Genomic DNA, 16,968 nt, shown 5'->3' on the forward strand with positions numbered 1-16,968 from the left:
TCGGGCTACCTCAAGAGAGAACAAAGCATAGAGATCGCACTGAGAACTAATTGAGTGTGTCAAGTTTCAAGAAGCTAGCACAAATCTTGTTTGATTTAGAGTTCCAACTGGGAGTATACCTGTAGGGGAAAACGAGGTGAAACCTAAAAATTCAAAGTATTCCTACAAATGAACGCTTCAACGTAGAAAAACGAAATTTAAGGGGCCAAGTATGACTGGACTACTGATCATTACTGCCAAGTATCAAAAAGATCTAGTGAAAAAATATTTTCTGGGATTTCAGTAAACTCAGAGTTCTGTGGAAGCCTGGCAAAGGCTTTCAAATGAAAGTGTTTTTTCCTTGCCTCTGTGGAAGCTTGGCAAACACTTTCAAATGAAAGTGATTTTTTTCTTCACTGACAAGTGCGGATTATACCTGTAGAGGAAAACGAAGTGAAACCTAAAATTTCAAAGTGTTCCTGCAAACGAACACTTCAACCTAGAAGAATGAAATTTGGGGGCCAAGTGCGACTGGTATACTGTGTTATGCTCAAATTCGGGACCCCCAAAAGACCACCAGAGACCAAGATCAATGTAAACAGCAAAGAGGTGTTTATTGTGAGCTAGCTCGGTTCTCCTTGCACACACAGCAACTGGTGATGCTGAGAGGCCCAGAACCCAGGGTTTGCAGCAGTTTTATACAATCATTGGAGAAGGCAGGGACCCCCACATACATCATAGCATCTCTTAGCAAATCATCCCATGTTGAGAGCCACAGCCGAGTCAGAATGAAGCCTGGCATATTGCCAGAGGGAATGGTTGAAAGGTGATGCCAGTGAACCATTGAGATGATGATTTGAGTTAAGCTGTATATAATTGCTGTGATGCTGGATTGATTGAGTTGTATATGGACCCTGTTCTGGGAATAGGGCGGCTCTGAGAATCTGCCTTAGGCACCCACCCGCTACTTTGGAGTTCCCCTGGAGTTCTCATGGGGGGTTCGGAAGATTGGGTGCACCGGAGCCCGGTGGAAGGAGTGTGTTCCCAAGTAGTGTGTGTGCAGTGCCAGTGAGAGTTGGGGAATAAAGAGTTTCTGTTTGAACCTATAAGGCTTTGTGGTGGCTCGGTTATTTGTGCCCAGCCAGACTGCGGCATTTGGTGGCCTGTGCAGGGAACGGCTGAAGCTTGGAGGTAAGTGAAATTGCTCGCCCCTGAGTAAGAGCGAGAAAATGGGTGACCACTTCAAAAAAAATGTGTTTTTGTTTTGATTTATTTTGTTTTTATTTCAAGTTGCCTGTCCCTAGAACTTTCTCAGGCAAACTGGGGAAAATGGTTGGCTCAAGGTTTGAAGTTTTTCACCCCTGAGATAGAGATAGAAATAGACCACAGATATACACTTCAAGAAAATAGGAAATTTGATACAATGCATTTTTGTTCTGTTTTGGTTACATTTTGTTTCAGTTTTGTTTTGTGTTATCATTATAGTAGAAATATGGGATCAGACATTAGTAAAAAACAAACCAAAAAAGTGTTAAGTAAATTGTTAGAGATTCAGACTATGATAGAAAACATGTTAGATCAAGCAAAAGAGAAGGTCTCTCAAACTAGTCAGACAGAGGAAGAAAATTTAAAGGAAGAAAACTTAGAGGAGAAACAGGTATCAGGGGGGAAGCTACAACAGGAGGCTGCTACTAACACCATTCTATCACCAGAGGGCGGAATTCAACCAACAGCTCCATCTATGGAGATAGCTGAGAAGCCCTCAACCCTGTAGTTGATGGGATACTGAGACAGGACCTCAAAGATTAGCATGCCCTGTACTTGAGCAGGCAGGAGGGCAGTGAATTCACCGTGCTCTAGATTTCAAAACAGTGAAGCAGTTAAAGGAGGCTGTAACAACCTATGGCCCTCAAGCACCCTTCACGGTAAGCATGGTCGAATCCATTACCAACTTGGACATGACGCCAGCAGATTGGGCTAGTATGTGTAAACCTGTGATAAATTGAGGGTAATATTTGTTATGGAAGGTTGCCAATGAGGAATTTTGCACAGAGACAGCTAGGCGAAATGTAGCAGCTGGTTATCCTCAGAGAAATCTAGATATGTTGTTAGGAAAAGGAACTTATGAGGGTCAGCTGCAACAAATTACATATGATACTGCCATATATTCACAAATAGCTGCAGATGCAGTTAGGGCATGGAAGACTTTACAAGGACATGGAGATTTACAAGGTCAATTATCTAAGGTAATACAAGGAGCTAATGAACCTTATGCTGAATTTGTAGATAGGCTTATTCAAACAGCTACCAGAGTTTTTGGGGATACAGAACAAGCAATGCCATTAATAAAACAACTGGCTTATGAGCAAGCAAATCGTTTCTGCAAGCAGGCCATTAGAACATGGAAACATGAAGATTTAAACACATATATTAAATTATGTAGAGACATTAATGAACAAGGGCAAGTCTTGGCAGCTGCAGTACAACAGGCTTTAGATGCCAGGCCAAAAACATGCTACAATTGTGAACAGGACATTTTAAAAGGAGTTGCCCCATAGGAGGAGGGTTTAACAAAGCTAGGTATCAAAGGAGTAGAATACCGGGTATTTGCCCACAATGCCTTAGAGGGAGACATTGGGCTGATGAATGCCATTCTCAAACCACCATAGAGGGTACTCCATTATCAAAAAAGGAACAAGGACCAGGTGTTTACCCACAATATCATGGAGAAAAGCATCGGGCTCCATTGCCAAAAAAAAACAGACAGGGGGGCCCAATGCTCCGGGACCCACAACCACAAATATACGGGGCACTGGAGGAACCCAGCGACATCATCAGGGTAGTGCCCAGGACACATTGTCCATTAGATCTCTCATCAGACAAACCAGAGGGAGTGCAGAGTTGGACATCTGCGCCTCCGCCAGATCAGTACTAACTCCAGAGATGTGAGTTCAAATCATTCCCACAGGGATAAAAGGACCTCTTCCCAAAGGAACAGTAGGCTTATTATTGGGAGGCAGTTCTTCTACACTAAAAGGACTTATGATAAGTCCTGGGGTAATTGATCCCGATTATGAAGGTGAAATAAAAATTATAGCTAGTTTTCCAAGAGGTATATTGGTAATTTAACCAGGAGATAGAAGAGCACAGTTATTAATAATACCCAGCCTGCATGATAAATTTTCCAGTATTACTATAGAAAGAGGTTCCAGGGGATTAGACTCCACAGGTGTAGATTGGGCTATGCTGTCTTTAAATTTAGATTCTAACCCCATGCTAAAACTAAATATTCAAAGATATGAATTTAATGGGCTACTGGAGACAGTTGCAGACCTTAGCATCATCTCTCGTCAAAAATGGCCGAAACATTGGCCATTACAACAAGCCACTCAAACGCTTCGAGGCCTAGGAGTGGAGACTAATCCCCATAGAAGTGCAATTGTATTAGATTGGGAGGATCCTGAAGGATGTGAAGGAACTATACAGCCATATGTATTGGATCATCTTCCTATAAATTAATGGGGTCGAGCTGTCCTAGATCAATTAGGTTTGACATTAACAAATAACTTCAATCCAAATGCGCCCACTATTAAGGCTAGACAAGGTTTTAGGAAAGATAAAAGATTAGGAGAACAAGAACAAGGTATAGCAGCACCAATTCAAATAGATCAAGGAATAGATAGACATGGATTGGGTTTTCAGAAGGGGTCACTGAGACAATAAAAATTACATGGAAATCAGAAAGACCAGTATGGGTTCCACAGTGGCCCCTGACTTAAAAAAAGATACAAGCAGCCCATGACCTGGTCAAACAACAATTAGCGGAGGGACATATACAACCTTCCGTATCTCCCCATAATACTCCCATTTTTGTCATTAAAAAGAAATCTGGTAAATGGAGATTATTGCAAGATTTAAGAGCCATTATATTGCAAGATTTAAGAGCCATTAATAATGAGATGGTTATTATGGAACCTGCTCAATCAGGGATTACTCAATTGTCTGCTTTGCCAAAAAAAAAAAAAAAAACAAAAACTGGCATGTTTTAGCTATAGATATTAAAGATTGTTTTTTTTTTTCAATTCCAATTCATCCTGAGGATAGTCCACATTTTGCATTTACTATCCCTGCACTGAATCATGAAGGTCCTGATCAGAGATATGAATGGAAAGTACTCTCTCAAGGGATGGCTAACAGCCCAACTATGTGTAAAATTTATGTTAACAAAGCAATCCAGCCACTTAGAAATCAAAATCCTGAACTACAAATATTTCACTATATGGATGATGTATTATTAGCACACAAAGCTAAAAACACATTGCTAGAATGTTATGCCACACTTACAAACTTATTAAAAAATTATAATCTAGAGATAGCAATAGATAAAGTACAATTAAATTTTCCAATTAATTATTTAGGAGTTCTATTATCCTCAACCATGGTCCGTCCACCAAAAATTCAAATATGAGTAGATCAACTCAAATCACTTAAGGACTTTCAAAAGTTATTAGGAGACATAAATTGGATAAGGCCTTATCTAGGCATACCAACAGGAGAGTTGGGACGTTTATTTGATATCCTAAAAGGTCCATCAGATCCAAATTCACCCCGTATGTTAACGCCTGAAGCAAGAAAGGCATTAAAAATCATTGAAACATATATGAAAAATATGCATTTGGATAGAAATGATATAAGTTTGCCTTTATTATTTATTGTACTACCAACAAAAAAATATTCCTACAGGAGTATTTTGGCAAGAAGGTCCATTATTGTGGATACATTTATCTTATTCTCCTAACACTATTCTTACTAGGTATCCTGAGGCTGTAGGACAATTAATACTCAAAGGAATAAAAGCAGCAAAGGGAGTGTTTGGAATTTCTCCCAATAAAATTATTACTCCATATACTATGGATCAAATTGATGAGTTAGCTAATGAGTTAAAAACTTGGGCAATAATCATGTGTAAATCTAATGTTTCATTTGATAACCACTTACCATCTAATCCTTTATTGTCTTTTTGGTCTTCACATCCTGTAGTTTTTTCCAAAATTAACAAGAAAAACACCTATCATGAATCCTCCAAATATATTCACTGATGGGTCAAATAATAGTACAGAAGCAGTAGTTACCCTTGATCAAACTTTTACATTTTTAGTACCCAAACAATCAGCTCAAAAGGTTGAGCTTAATGCAGTATTACAAGCTTTTGTGATGTTTAAAGATTCTGTATTTAATTTATTTTCTGATAATCAGTATATAGTTAATGCTATAGTATCCCTTGAAGATGCTGGTAGGATTTCTCCTTCCTCTACTATTTTCTCTTTGTTTTCCACTATACAAAGTCTAATCTGGGACAGAAAAGATCTATTCTTTATAGGACATATCAGGGCACATACAAGATTGCCTGGAGCCCTTAGTTTGGGCAATGATTTAGCAGATAAAACCACACATGTCATACATATTTTCTCTACACTAGAATAAGCTATAAATTTTCATAAAAGGTTCCTTGTCAATGCTAATACTTTACAAAAGCGTTTTAAAATAACTAAGGAACAAGCTAGACAAATAATAAAACAATGTCAAAATTGTGTGATCTTTTTGCCACAAGTTAATCTTGGAGTCAATCCTAGAGGACTGATACCTAATCATAGTTGGCATATGGATGTCACACACTTTCCAGAACTTGGAAAATTAAAATGTTTTCATGTTACAGTTGATACTTCTTCTGGATTTTTAATGGGCTCCTTTCATGCCGGAGAACAAACTAAAAATATTATAGCTCATTGCTTACAAAATTTTGCCACTGTGGGCATTCCAAAACAATTAAAAACAGATAATGCCCCTGGCTATAACTCTACCTCTTTTAAACAATTTTGCTCATCATTTGGCATTACTCATATAACAGGAATCCCATATAATCCACAGGGACAAGGGATAGTTGAAAGAGCTCATCAAACTATTAAAATGTACTTATTAAAGCAAAAAGAGGGAATTGGAAAGGGTATATATCCCCCAAAGATAAACTTAAAATAACCCTTTTTACTCTAAACTTTTAAAATTTGGATTCATCAGGGCTTAGTGCTGTGGAAAGGCATATGTGTCCAATAAATGTACATAAGCCCAAGGTACTTTGGAAGGATATTTTAACAGGACAATGGAAAGGTCCTGACCCAGTGATTGTCTGGAGTTGGGGGGTCTGTTTATGTGTTTCCACAGGGAGAATAGCAGCCAATTTGGATTCCAGAGAGACTAACCAAAGCGATTTCTACAGACCAAAAAGAAGATAATTTGACTCAAATCAATAACAGCTGATATCCAGAACTCCAGCTTGACTATTCTAACATCTGCAACAGTGATTCTCCCACACTTGGAGGCTAATGAATAATGAACACCATTAGGGCCTATTTCAAATGTAAAAAACCTTGGGGCTTCCTTGTGAGATTACCTTCAGACTCATATGCAAGTTACAGGAAGAAGATGGGATATCAAAAAAGAAGAAAAATCAAACCCAGGTGGTAACCAGGATGTTTTATTTCAATATCTATTTTATTATTGCCTTTTCCCACATCATAAAGTTTTGTTTTTTGAGCTCATATAGACCTAGGTTAATGTTTTTCTGATCAGTTCTATTTTTTGACTGTGGAGTTTTAAACATTGCAATGGAGATTTCACCTGTGTAAAGCTACAAGGCCTTTACTATTGTCTTATGTGTTGTATGTTATGTGTGCACACTTCTGTTTTGTGTTTTATGTCTGTATGTGTGCATGTCCATATATCATATATGAGGAGCACTCATGAAAAAATGGATCCAAATATTTTTTTCTCTTCACGTGATTTAAATGGTTTAGTTTAAATTGGGTAAACAGATGTTGAGGATTGTTTTTAAAGGTGGTTAACAGATCTGTTTGTTTACTTTCACCTTTCCTTTTCATTATATTTAATAATTCTGTTCAGGATAATGTAAATTGTTCAGAAAATTGTTTTCTTAGTGCCTGCTGGAATTTTACATAATTTCTTTTTAGCCATCATTGCCAGAATTCCTATCTTCATCCCAGTGCCGGTGAAGACAAAGATAAAACCAAACTACAGCTTCTTTGAAAGCTATCACAGTAAACTGTATAAACTGATGCATCAATGAATAATAACTCAACAAGTGATGCTCAATCAAGGAGTCGATTAACTTTGGGAGGAAATGGACATATTAGTGGATTCCTCTGCTTTGAACTGCCTGCAGAACTTGCCTGGACTATGTATCACTTGTATGCATTGTGAACTATCTGTTGGTGCAGTGAATTGTGGTAGTGCTGGGGCATCTTTGCTGATGGTGTCATCAGTGGTACAATTTTTCCAAAAAGAACCATCATTTGGCTTGGTGTCATGGCATTTTGCATCCTCCTCCCTTCTGCTTGTGATGGTCTAATATTTGAGGGCCAACAGAAGTGAGGCAAAGAACCTCACCCCCCCACTGGCACCAAGGCCAAATGGGGGGGGGCAACAATGGTGAGGAAAAGAACCTCACCCCCCACACACACTGGTGCAAAGGCCAAATTTGGGAGCCAACAGAGGTGAGGCAAAGAACCTCACACCCCCCCCACTGGTGCAAAGGCCTATCCACAAGTATGGCTGTATGCTGGACCGGTAGTCAATGATGGGCAAGATACAATTGCAATGGTACCAACCTAAGACAGGAGGCTGACGCCTTGAGGTCAGCTCATGCGATGACAGGTAAGAACCATATGTAGATTTGAACAACCTAAGACAGGCACAGTCCCTAAGCCACATGCTCCATTGTTTAATTAAACAGAAGGGGGGAGATGTTGAGAGCCACAGCCAGTCAGAATGATGCCTGGCATATTACCAGAGGGAATGGTTGAAAGGTGATGCCAGCGAACCATTGGGATGATGATATGAGTTAAGCTGTATATAATTGCTGTGATGCTGGATTGATTGAGTTGTATATGGACCCTGCTCTGGGAATAGGGCGGCTCCGGGAATCTGCCTTGGGCACCTGCTACTTTGGAGTTCCCCTGGAATTCTCCTGGGGGGTTCGAGAGATTGGGTGCACGGAGCCGGTGGAAGGAGTGTGTTCCCGAGTAGTGTGTGTGCAGTGCCAGTGAGAGTTGGGGAATAAAGAGTTGCTGTTTGAACCTACAAGGCTCTGTGGCAGCTCGGTTATTTGTGCCCAGCCACACTGCGGCAATCACACACCACAGGAAAATCAAATAACAACTCTAAAACATGATTAGCACATTCACTGGTGGGAACAAGTTGGGTAAGGGTGATTGGTTACTACAAGAGAGGGTTTCATTTGAACTGATTGGTTTAAGCCAAGAGGGGTGTTCTTGCTGAACTACATGGTTTCCCAACATGTTATCAACTACCATAAACTACTGGGAGGGTCATCTGGCATCCCAGGTATTTCCCTGTCTCATGCTGATTGGTGGCTGCTAGGGGGTTGCATGGAAGCTTGGCAAACACTTTCAAATGAAAGTGCTTTTTCCTTGCCTCTCCTTAGGGCTATTTCAACAGGGAACAAAGGTAGAGAGCATACTGAGAACTAATTCAGTGTGTCAAATTTCAAGCTGATAGCAGAAACCATGTTTGATTTGGAGTTCCAAATGCATCTATCCCTACAGGGGAAAACGAAGTGAAACCTAAAATTTCAAAGTGTTCCTTCAAACGAACACTTCAACCTAGAAGAACAAAATTTGGAGGGCCAAGTGAGACTGGAGAACTTATCATTACCTCCAAGTATCAAAAAGATTGGGTGAAAAAATATTTGCTGGGAATTCAGTAAACTCGGAGTACTGTGGAAGCTTGGCAAATGCTTTCAAATGAAAGTGAATTTTCCTCGACTGACTAGTGCCTCTGCTTAGGGCTTCTTCAAGAGGGAACAAAGCATAGAAATGGCACTGAGAACTAATTCAGTGTGTCAAATTTCATGCAGATAGCAGAAACCAGGTGTGATTTGGAGTTCCAACTGCATCTATCCCTATAGGAGAAAACGAAGTGAAACCTAAAAATTCAAAGTGTTCCTAAAAACGAATGTTTTAACCTAGAAGAATGAAATTTGGGGGGCCAAGTGCGACTAGAGTACTGGTCATTACCGCCAAGTATCAAAAGATCGGGTGAAAAAAATATTTGCTGAGATTTCAGTAAACTCGGAGTAGCTTGGAAGCTCGGCACACACTTGCAAATGAAAGTGCTTTTTCCTTGCCTCTGCTTAGGGCTACTGCAAGAGGGAACAAAGCATAGAGAGCACACTGAGAACTAATTTAGTGTGTCTAATTTCAAGCAGCTAGCACAAACCGTGTTTGATTTAGAGTTTCAACTGGGAGTACACCTATAGGGGAAAACAAAGTGAAACCTAAAAATTCAAAGTGTTCCTGCAAATGAATGCTTTGTCCTAGAAGTATGAAATTTGGGGAGCCATGTGCAGCTGGAGTACTGATGATTCCTGCAACGTATCAAAAAGTTTGGGTGAAAAAGTATTTGCTGAGATTTCAGTAAACTTGGAGTTCTGTGGAAGCTTGGCAAACACTTTCAAATGTAAGTTCTTTTTCCTTGCCTCTACTTAGGGCTACTGCAAGAGGGAGCAAGGCATAAAGAGTGCACTGAGAACTAATACACTGTGTCAAAATTCAAGCAGCTAGCAGAAACCGTGTTTGATTTAGAGTTCCAACTGCATCTATCTCTATAGGGGAAAATGAAGTGAAACCTAAAATTTCAAAGTCTTCCTGCAAACGAACGCTTCAACCAGGAAGAACGAAATTTGGGGGTCCAAGTGTGACTGGAGTACTGATCTTTACCACCAAGTACCAAAAGATCAGGTGAAAAAATATTTGCTGGGATTTCAGTAAACTCAGAGTTCTGTGGAAGCTTGGTAAATGCTTTCAAATGTGATTTTTCCTTGACTCACAAGTGCCTCTGCTTAGGGCTACTACAAGAGGGAACAAAGCATAGAAAGCACACTGAGAACTAATTGAGTGTGTCAAGTTTTAAGCAGCTAGCATAAACCGTGTTTGATTTAGAGTTCCAACTGGGAGTATACCTATAGGGGAAAGTGAAGTGAAACCTAAATATTCAAAGTGTTCCTGCAAAGGAATGCTTCAACATAGAAGAATGAATTTTGGAGGGCCAAGTGCTGCTGGAGTACAGATAATTTCTGCCAAGTATCAACAAGATCGGGTGAAAAAATATTTGCTGAGGTTTCAGTAAACTTGGAGTACTGTGGAAGCTGGGCAAAGGATTTCAAATGAAAGTGAATTTTCCTCGACTGACAAGTGCCTCTGCTTAGGGCTTCTTCAAGAGGGAACAAAGCATAGAAATCGCACTGAGAACTAAGTCAGTGTGTCAAATTTCAAGCAGATAGCAGAAACCATGTTTGATTTGGAGTTCCAACTGCCTCTATCCCTATAGGGGAAAACGAAGCGAAACCTAAAATTTCAAAGTGTTTCTGCAAAGGAATGCTTGTACCTAGAAGAACGAAATTTGGGGGGCCAAGTGCAACTGGAGTACCAATCTTTCCCGCCAAGTATCAAAAGATCGGGTGGAAAAAATATTTGCCGGGATTTCAGTAAACTCGGAGTTCTGTGGAAGCTTGGTAAATGCTTTCAAATGTGATTTTTCCTTGACTCACAAGTGCCTCTGCTTAGGGCTACTACAAGAGGGAACAAAGCATAGAAAGCACACTGAGAACTAATTGAGTGTGTCAAGTTTTAAGCAGCTAGCATAAACCGTGTTTGATTTAGAGTTCCAACTGGGAGTATACCTATAGGGGAAAGTGAAGTGAAACCTAAATATTCAAAGTGTTCCTGCAAAGGAATGCTTCAACATAGAAGAATGAATTTTGGAGGGCCAAGTGCTGCTGGAGTACAGATAATTTCTGCCAAGTATCAACAAGATCGGGTGAAAAAATATTTGCTGAGGTTTCAATAAACTCGGAGTTCTGTGGAAGCTTGGCAAAAGCTTTCAAATGAAAGTGCTTTTTCCTTGCCTCTGCTTAATTCTACTGCAAGAGGGAACAAAGATAGAGAGCACACTGAGAACTAATTCAGTGTGTCAAATTTCAAGCAGCTAGCAGAAATCCTGTTTGATTTAGAGTTCCAAATGCATCTATCCCTATAGGGGAAAACGAAGTGAAACCTAAAATTTCAAAGTGTTCCTGCAAAGGAACGCTTGAACCTAGAAGAAGGAAATTTGGCGGGCCAAGTGCGACTTGAGTACCGATCATTACCACCAAGTATCAAAAAGATCCGGTGAAAAAAAATATTTTCTGGGATTTCAGGAACCTCGTAGTTCTGTGAAAGCTTGGCAAAGGCTTTCAAATGTGATTTTTTTCTTGACTGAAAAGTGCCAGTGCTTAGGGCTACTTCAAGAGGGAACAAAGCAGAGAGTGCAATGAGAACTAATTGAGTGTGTCAAGTTTCAAGTAGCTAGCACAAACCATGTTTGATTTAGAGGCCAACTGGAAGTATACCTAAAGGGGAAAGGGAAGTGAAACCTAAAAATTCAAAGTGTTCTTGCAAATGAACGGTTTAACCTAGAAGTACGAAATTTGGGGAGCCAAGTGCGGCTGGAGTACTGATGATTCTTGCAAAATATCAACAAGTTCGGGTGAAAAAAATATTTGCTGAGATTTCAGTAAACTAGGAATCCTGTTGAAGCTTGGCAAACGCTTTCAAATGAAAGTTCTTTTTCCTTTCCTCTACTTAGGGCTCCTGCAAGAGGGGTCAAGGCATAGAGAGTGCACTGAGAACTAATTCACTGTGGCAAATTTCAAGCAGCTAGCAGAAATCCTGTTTGATTTAGAGTTCCAAATGCATCTATCCCTATAGGGGAAAATGAAGTGAAACCTAAAATTTCAAAGTGTTCCTGAAAACGAACGCTTCAACCTAGAAGAACAAAATTTGGGGAGCCAAGTGCGACTAGAGTATGGATCATTACCGCCATGTATCAAAAAGATCGGGTGGAAAAAAATATTTGCTGGGATTCCAGTAACCTCGGAGTTCTGTGGAAGCTTGGTAAATGCTTTCAAATGTGATTTTTCCTTGACTGACAAGTGCCTCTACTTATGGCTACATCAAGAGGGAACAAAGTATAGAGAGTGCACTGGGAACTAATTGAGTGAGTCTAGTTTCAAGGAGCTAGCACAAACCCTGTTTGATTTAGTGTTCCACCTGGGAGTATACCTATAGGGGAAAACGAAGTGAAACCTAAAAATTCAAAGTTTCGTTTTTCTTCAACAGAGAAAAACGAAACTTGGGGGGCCAAGTGTGACTGGAGTACCAATCATTTCTGCCAAGTATCAAGAAGATTGGGTGAAAAAAATATTTGCTGGGATTCCAGTAACATCGGAGTACTGTGGAAGCTTGGCAAAGGCTTGCAAATAAATGAAAGTGATTTTTCCTCAACTAACAAGTGCCTCTGCTTAGGGCTTCTTCAAGAGGGAACAAAGCATAGAGATTGCACTGAGAACTAATTGAGTGCTTCAAGTTTCAAGCAGCTAGCATAAACCATGTTTGATTTAGAGGCCAACTGCGAGTATACCTTCACCCAGGCTAGGGGGGCACGTCCTCATCTCGGGGGGAGGCCGCACTAACCTGGATGTCCTAGGGAGCTCTGATACCATCATGGCACCCAGGCTAGAGGGGCACCCACCCTCTCGGGGGTAGGCCTTTCTAACCTGGGTGTCAAGGGAGCTCCGATACCACCTCAGCACCCAGGTTAGAGGGGCATGCCCGCTTCTCTGTGGGGGAAGCTCCGATACCACCCTGGCTCCCAGTCTAGGGGGCCACTCTCCTGTCTAGGGGGGTAGTCCCCTCTAACCTGGGTGTCGGGGGGGAGCTCCAATACCACCACGTCACCAGGGTAGGGGGCCACTCCCCCCTCTGGGGATAGGCCCCTCTAACCTGGGTGTTTGTGAGAGCTCCAATACCACCAAGGCACCCAGGCTACAGGGCCACTCCCCCCTCTCGCAGGAGGTCACTCTAAACTGGGTGTCAGGGGAGCTCTGACACCACCAGGGCACCTAGGCTACAGGTCCACTCCCCCCTCTCGGGGGGGAAGCCCCTCTAACCTGGGTGTTGGGGGGAGCTCCCATGGCACCCAGGATAGAGGGCCACTACCCCTCTCTGGGGGAGGCCCCTCTAACCTGGGTGTATGAGAGAGCTCCTATACCACCACAGCACCCAGGCTAGAGGGGCACATGCCCCCCTCTCGGTGGGAGGGCGCTCTAACCTGGGTGTCGTGGGGAGCTCCGATACCACCATGGCACCCAGGCTAGAGGCCTCTCTCACCTGGGTGTCAGGGGACCTCCCAGGGCTCCTAGGCTACAGGGCCACTCCTCCCTCTCGGGGGGGGAGACCCCTCTCACCTGGATGTGGACGGGAGCACCCACAGCACCCAGGCTAGAGGGTCACTCCCCCCTCTGGAGGAGAGGCCCCTCTAACCTGGGTGTTGGGGGGAGCTCCCCCGGCACCCAAGCTAAAGGACCACTCCCCCCTCTAGGGGGGAGAACCCTCTAACCTGGGTGTCCGGTGAGCTCCGATACCACCACGGCACCCAGTCTAGGGTGCCACTCCCCCCCTCTGGGGGGAGGCCCTTCTAACCAGGGTGTCGGGGGCGGGGGGAGCTCCGATACCACCTTGGCACCCAGGCTAGGGGGCCACTCCCCCCTCTCGGGGGGAGGCCCCTCTAACTTGGGGGTCAGGAGGAGCTCCCATACCACCACGGCTCCCATGCTAGGGGGCCACTACCCCCATCTAGGGGAGAGTCCCCTCTAATCTGGGTGTGGGGGTAGCTCCCATACCACCACAGGACCCAGGCTAGGGGGCCACTCCCCCGTCTAGGGGGGAGGCCCCTCTAACCTGGGTGTGGGGGGAGCTCCGATACCACCAGGGTACCCAGGCTAGGGGTCTACTCCCCCTTCTATGGGGGAGGCCCGTCTTACCTGGGTGTCGATTGAAGCTCAGATACCACCTCGGCACCCAGGCTAGGGAGCCACTCCCCCCTCTCGATGGGATGCCCCTCTAAACTGGGTGCCAGTTGGAGCTCCAATACCACAAGGGCACCCAGGCTAGGGGGTCACACCTACCTCTAGGGGGGAAGCCCCTCTAACTTGGGTGTTCGTTGGACCTCTGATACTACCAGGGCACCCAGGCTAGGGGGACAGCCCCCCTCTAGGGGGGAGGCCCCTCTAACCTGGGAGTCGAGGGGAGATGTGATTGATTCCACCACGGCACCCAGACTAGGGTGCCACTCCCCCTTATAGGGGGGAGGCATTTCTAACCTGGGTGTTTAGGGGAGCTCCGATACCACCATGGCACCCAGGCTAGACCGCTATTCTCTGGTCTCTGGGGGAGGACCCTGTAACCTGTCGAGGAGAGCTCTGATACCACCAAGGCACCCAGGCTAGAAGGGCACTCCCCCCTCTCGGGGGGAGGCCCGTCTAACCTGGGTTTTGAGGGGAGCTCCGATACCACCACAGCACCCAAGCTAGAGGGTCACTCACCCTTCTTGGGGGGAGGCCCCTCTAACCTGGGTGTCTGGGTTAGCTCCCCTGTAACCCAGGTTAGAGGGCCACTACCCCTTCTCGGGGGGAGGCCTTTCTAACCTGGTTGTCTAGGGGAGCTCCGATACCACCACAGCATCCAGGCTAGGGTGCCAAACCCCCCTCTCTGGGGGAGGCCCCTCTAAACTGGGTGTCAGCACTAGTTCAGATACCACCAAGGCACCCAGGCTAGAGGGCCACTCCCTCCTCTCAAGGGGGGCCCCTCTAACTTGGGTATCCGGGGGAGCTCCCAAACCACCACGGCACTCATGTTAGGGGGCCACTCCTACCGTCTAGGGGGGAGGCCCCTCTAACCAGGATGTCAGGGGGAGCTCCGACACACCCTCGGGACCCAGGCTAGAGGGCCAATTCCCCCTCTCAGGGGGAGACCCCTCTTACCTGGGTGTCTGGGGGAGCTCCCATGGCACACAGGCTAGAGGGCCACTCACCCCTCTCGGGAGGAGGCCCCTCTAACCTGGGTGTCGAGGGGAGTTCCCATACCACCACAGCATCAAGGCTAGGGGGCCACTCCCCTCCTCTCGGAGGGAGGCCCCTCTAACCTGGGTGTCTGGTGGAGCTCCGACACCACCGCGGGACCCAGGCAAGGGGGCCACTCCCCCGTCTAGGGAGGAGGCCCCTCTAACCTGGGTGTGGGGGGAGCTCCAATACCACCAGGGCACTCAGGCTAGGGGGCTACTCCCCCTTCTAGGGGGGAGGCCCCTCTTACCTGGGAATTGGGGGGAGCTGGGATTCCACCACAACACCCAGGCTAGGGTGGCACTCCCCCCTAGGGGGGAGGCCCTTCTAACCTGTGTGTTGGGGGGAGCTCCGATACCACCTCGGCACCCAGGCTAGGGGGCCAATCCCCCCTCTCAGGGGGATACCCCTCTAATCTGCATTTTGAGCGGAGCTCCAATACCACCACAGCATCCAGGCTAGGGGGCCACTCCCCCCTCTCGGGGGGAGGCTCCTCTAACCTGGGTGTGGGGGGTAGCTCCCATACCACTATGGCACCCAGGCTAGGGGGCCACTCCCCCCTTTTCAGGGGGAGGCCTCTATAACCTGGGTATCAATTGGAGCTCCGATACCACCATGGGACACAGGCTAGGGGGCCATTCCCCCCTTAAGCAGGGAGGCCCCACTAACCTGGGTGTCAGGGGAGCTCTGACACCACCATGGCACCCAGGCTAAGGGGCCACTCCCCCTTCTAGGGGGGAGGCCCCTCTAACCAGGGTGTCCGTGGGAGCTGAGATGCCACCACAGCACCCAGGCTAGGGGCCACTCCCCACTCTGGGGGGGGGGGCCAGTAACCTGGGTGTCAGTTGGAGCTTGGATACAACCAGGGTACCCAGGCTAGGGGGCCACCCCAACCTCTATTGGAGAAGCCCCTCTAACCTGGGTGTTCATTGGACCTCCGATACCACCAGGGCACCCAGGCTAGGGGGACACTCCCCCCTCTACGGGGTAGGCCCCTCTATCCTGAGAATCGGGGGGAGCTGGGATTCCACTATGGCACCCAGGCTAAGGTGCCACTCCCCCCCCTAGTGGGGAGGCCCTTCTAACCTGGGTGTCGGGGGGAGCTCCAATACCACCTTGGCACCCAGGCTAGGGGGCCACTCCCCCCTCTAGGGGGGAGAGCCCTCTAACCTGGGTGTTGGTGGGAGCTCCAATACTACCTGGGTACCCAGGCAGGGGGACACTCCCACCTCTAAGGGGGAGGCCCCTCTAATTGGCTGTTTGTTGGACCTCCGATACCACAAGGGCACCCAGGCTAAGGGGACACTCCACCCTCTAGAGGGGAGGCCCCTCTATCCTGGGTTTCGAGGGGAGATGGTATTCCACCAGGGAAACCAAGCTAGGTGGCCACTTGCCCCTGTAGGGAGGAGGCCCCTCTAACCTGGGTGTTGGGGAGAGCTCCGATACCATCTCATGAACTAGTCTAGGGGGCCACTCCCACCACTGGGGGGAGGCCTCTCTAACCTGGGTGTCATGGGGAGCTCTGATACCACCAGGGCACCCAGGCTAGGGGGCTACTGCCCCCTCTCAGGGGAGGCCCCTCTAACCTGGGTGTCGGGGAGAGCTCCCCACAGCACCCAAGCTAGTGGGTCACCCTCCCCTGTTTGGGGGAGTCCCCTCTAACCTGGGAGTTGGGGGGAGCTCTGATACCACCATGGCACACAGGCTAGGGAGCCACTCCCCCCTCTCAGGGGGAGGCCCCTTTAACCTGGGTGTCAGGGGGAGCTCCAAGACCACCATGGCACCCAGACTAGAGGGCCACTCCCACCTCTCTGGGGGAGGCCCCTCTAACCTAGGTGTCAGGAGGGAACTCTGATACCACCACAGCATCTAGGTTATAAGGGCCAATCCCTCACTCGGGGGGGAGGCCCCTCTAACCTGGGTGTTGGGGGGAGCTCCCCATGGCACCCCGGCTAGAG

Source organism: Spermophilus citellus (assembly GCF_964194105.1).
Source record: "Spermophilus citellus genome assembly, chromosome: X".
Lineage (NCBI taxonomy): Eukaryota > Metazoa > Chordata > Mammalia > Rodentia > Sciuridae > Spermophilus > Spermophilus citellus.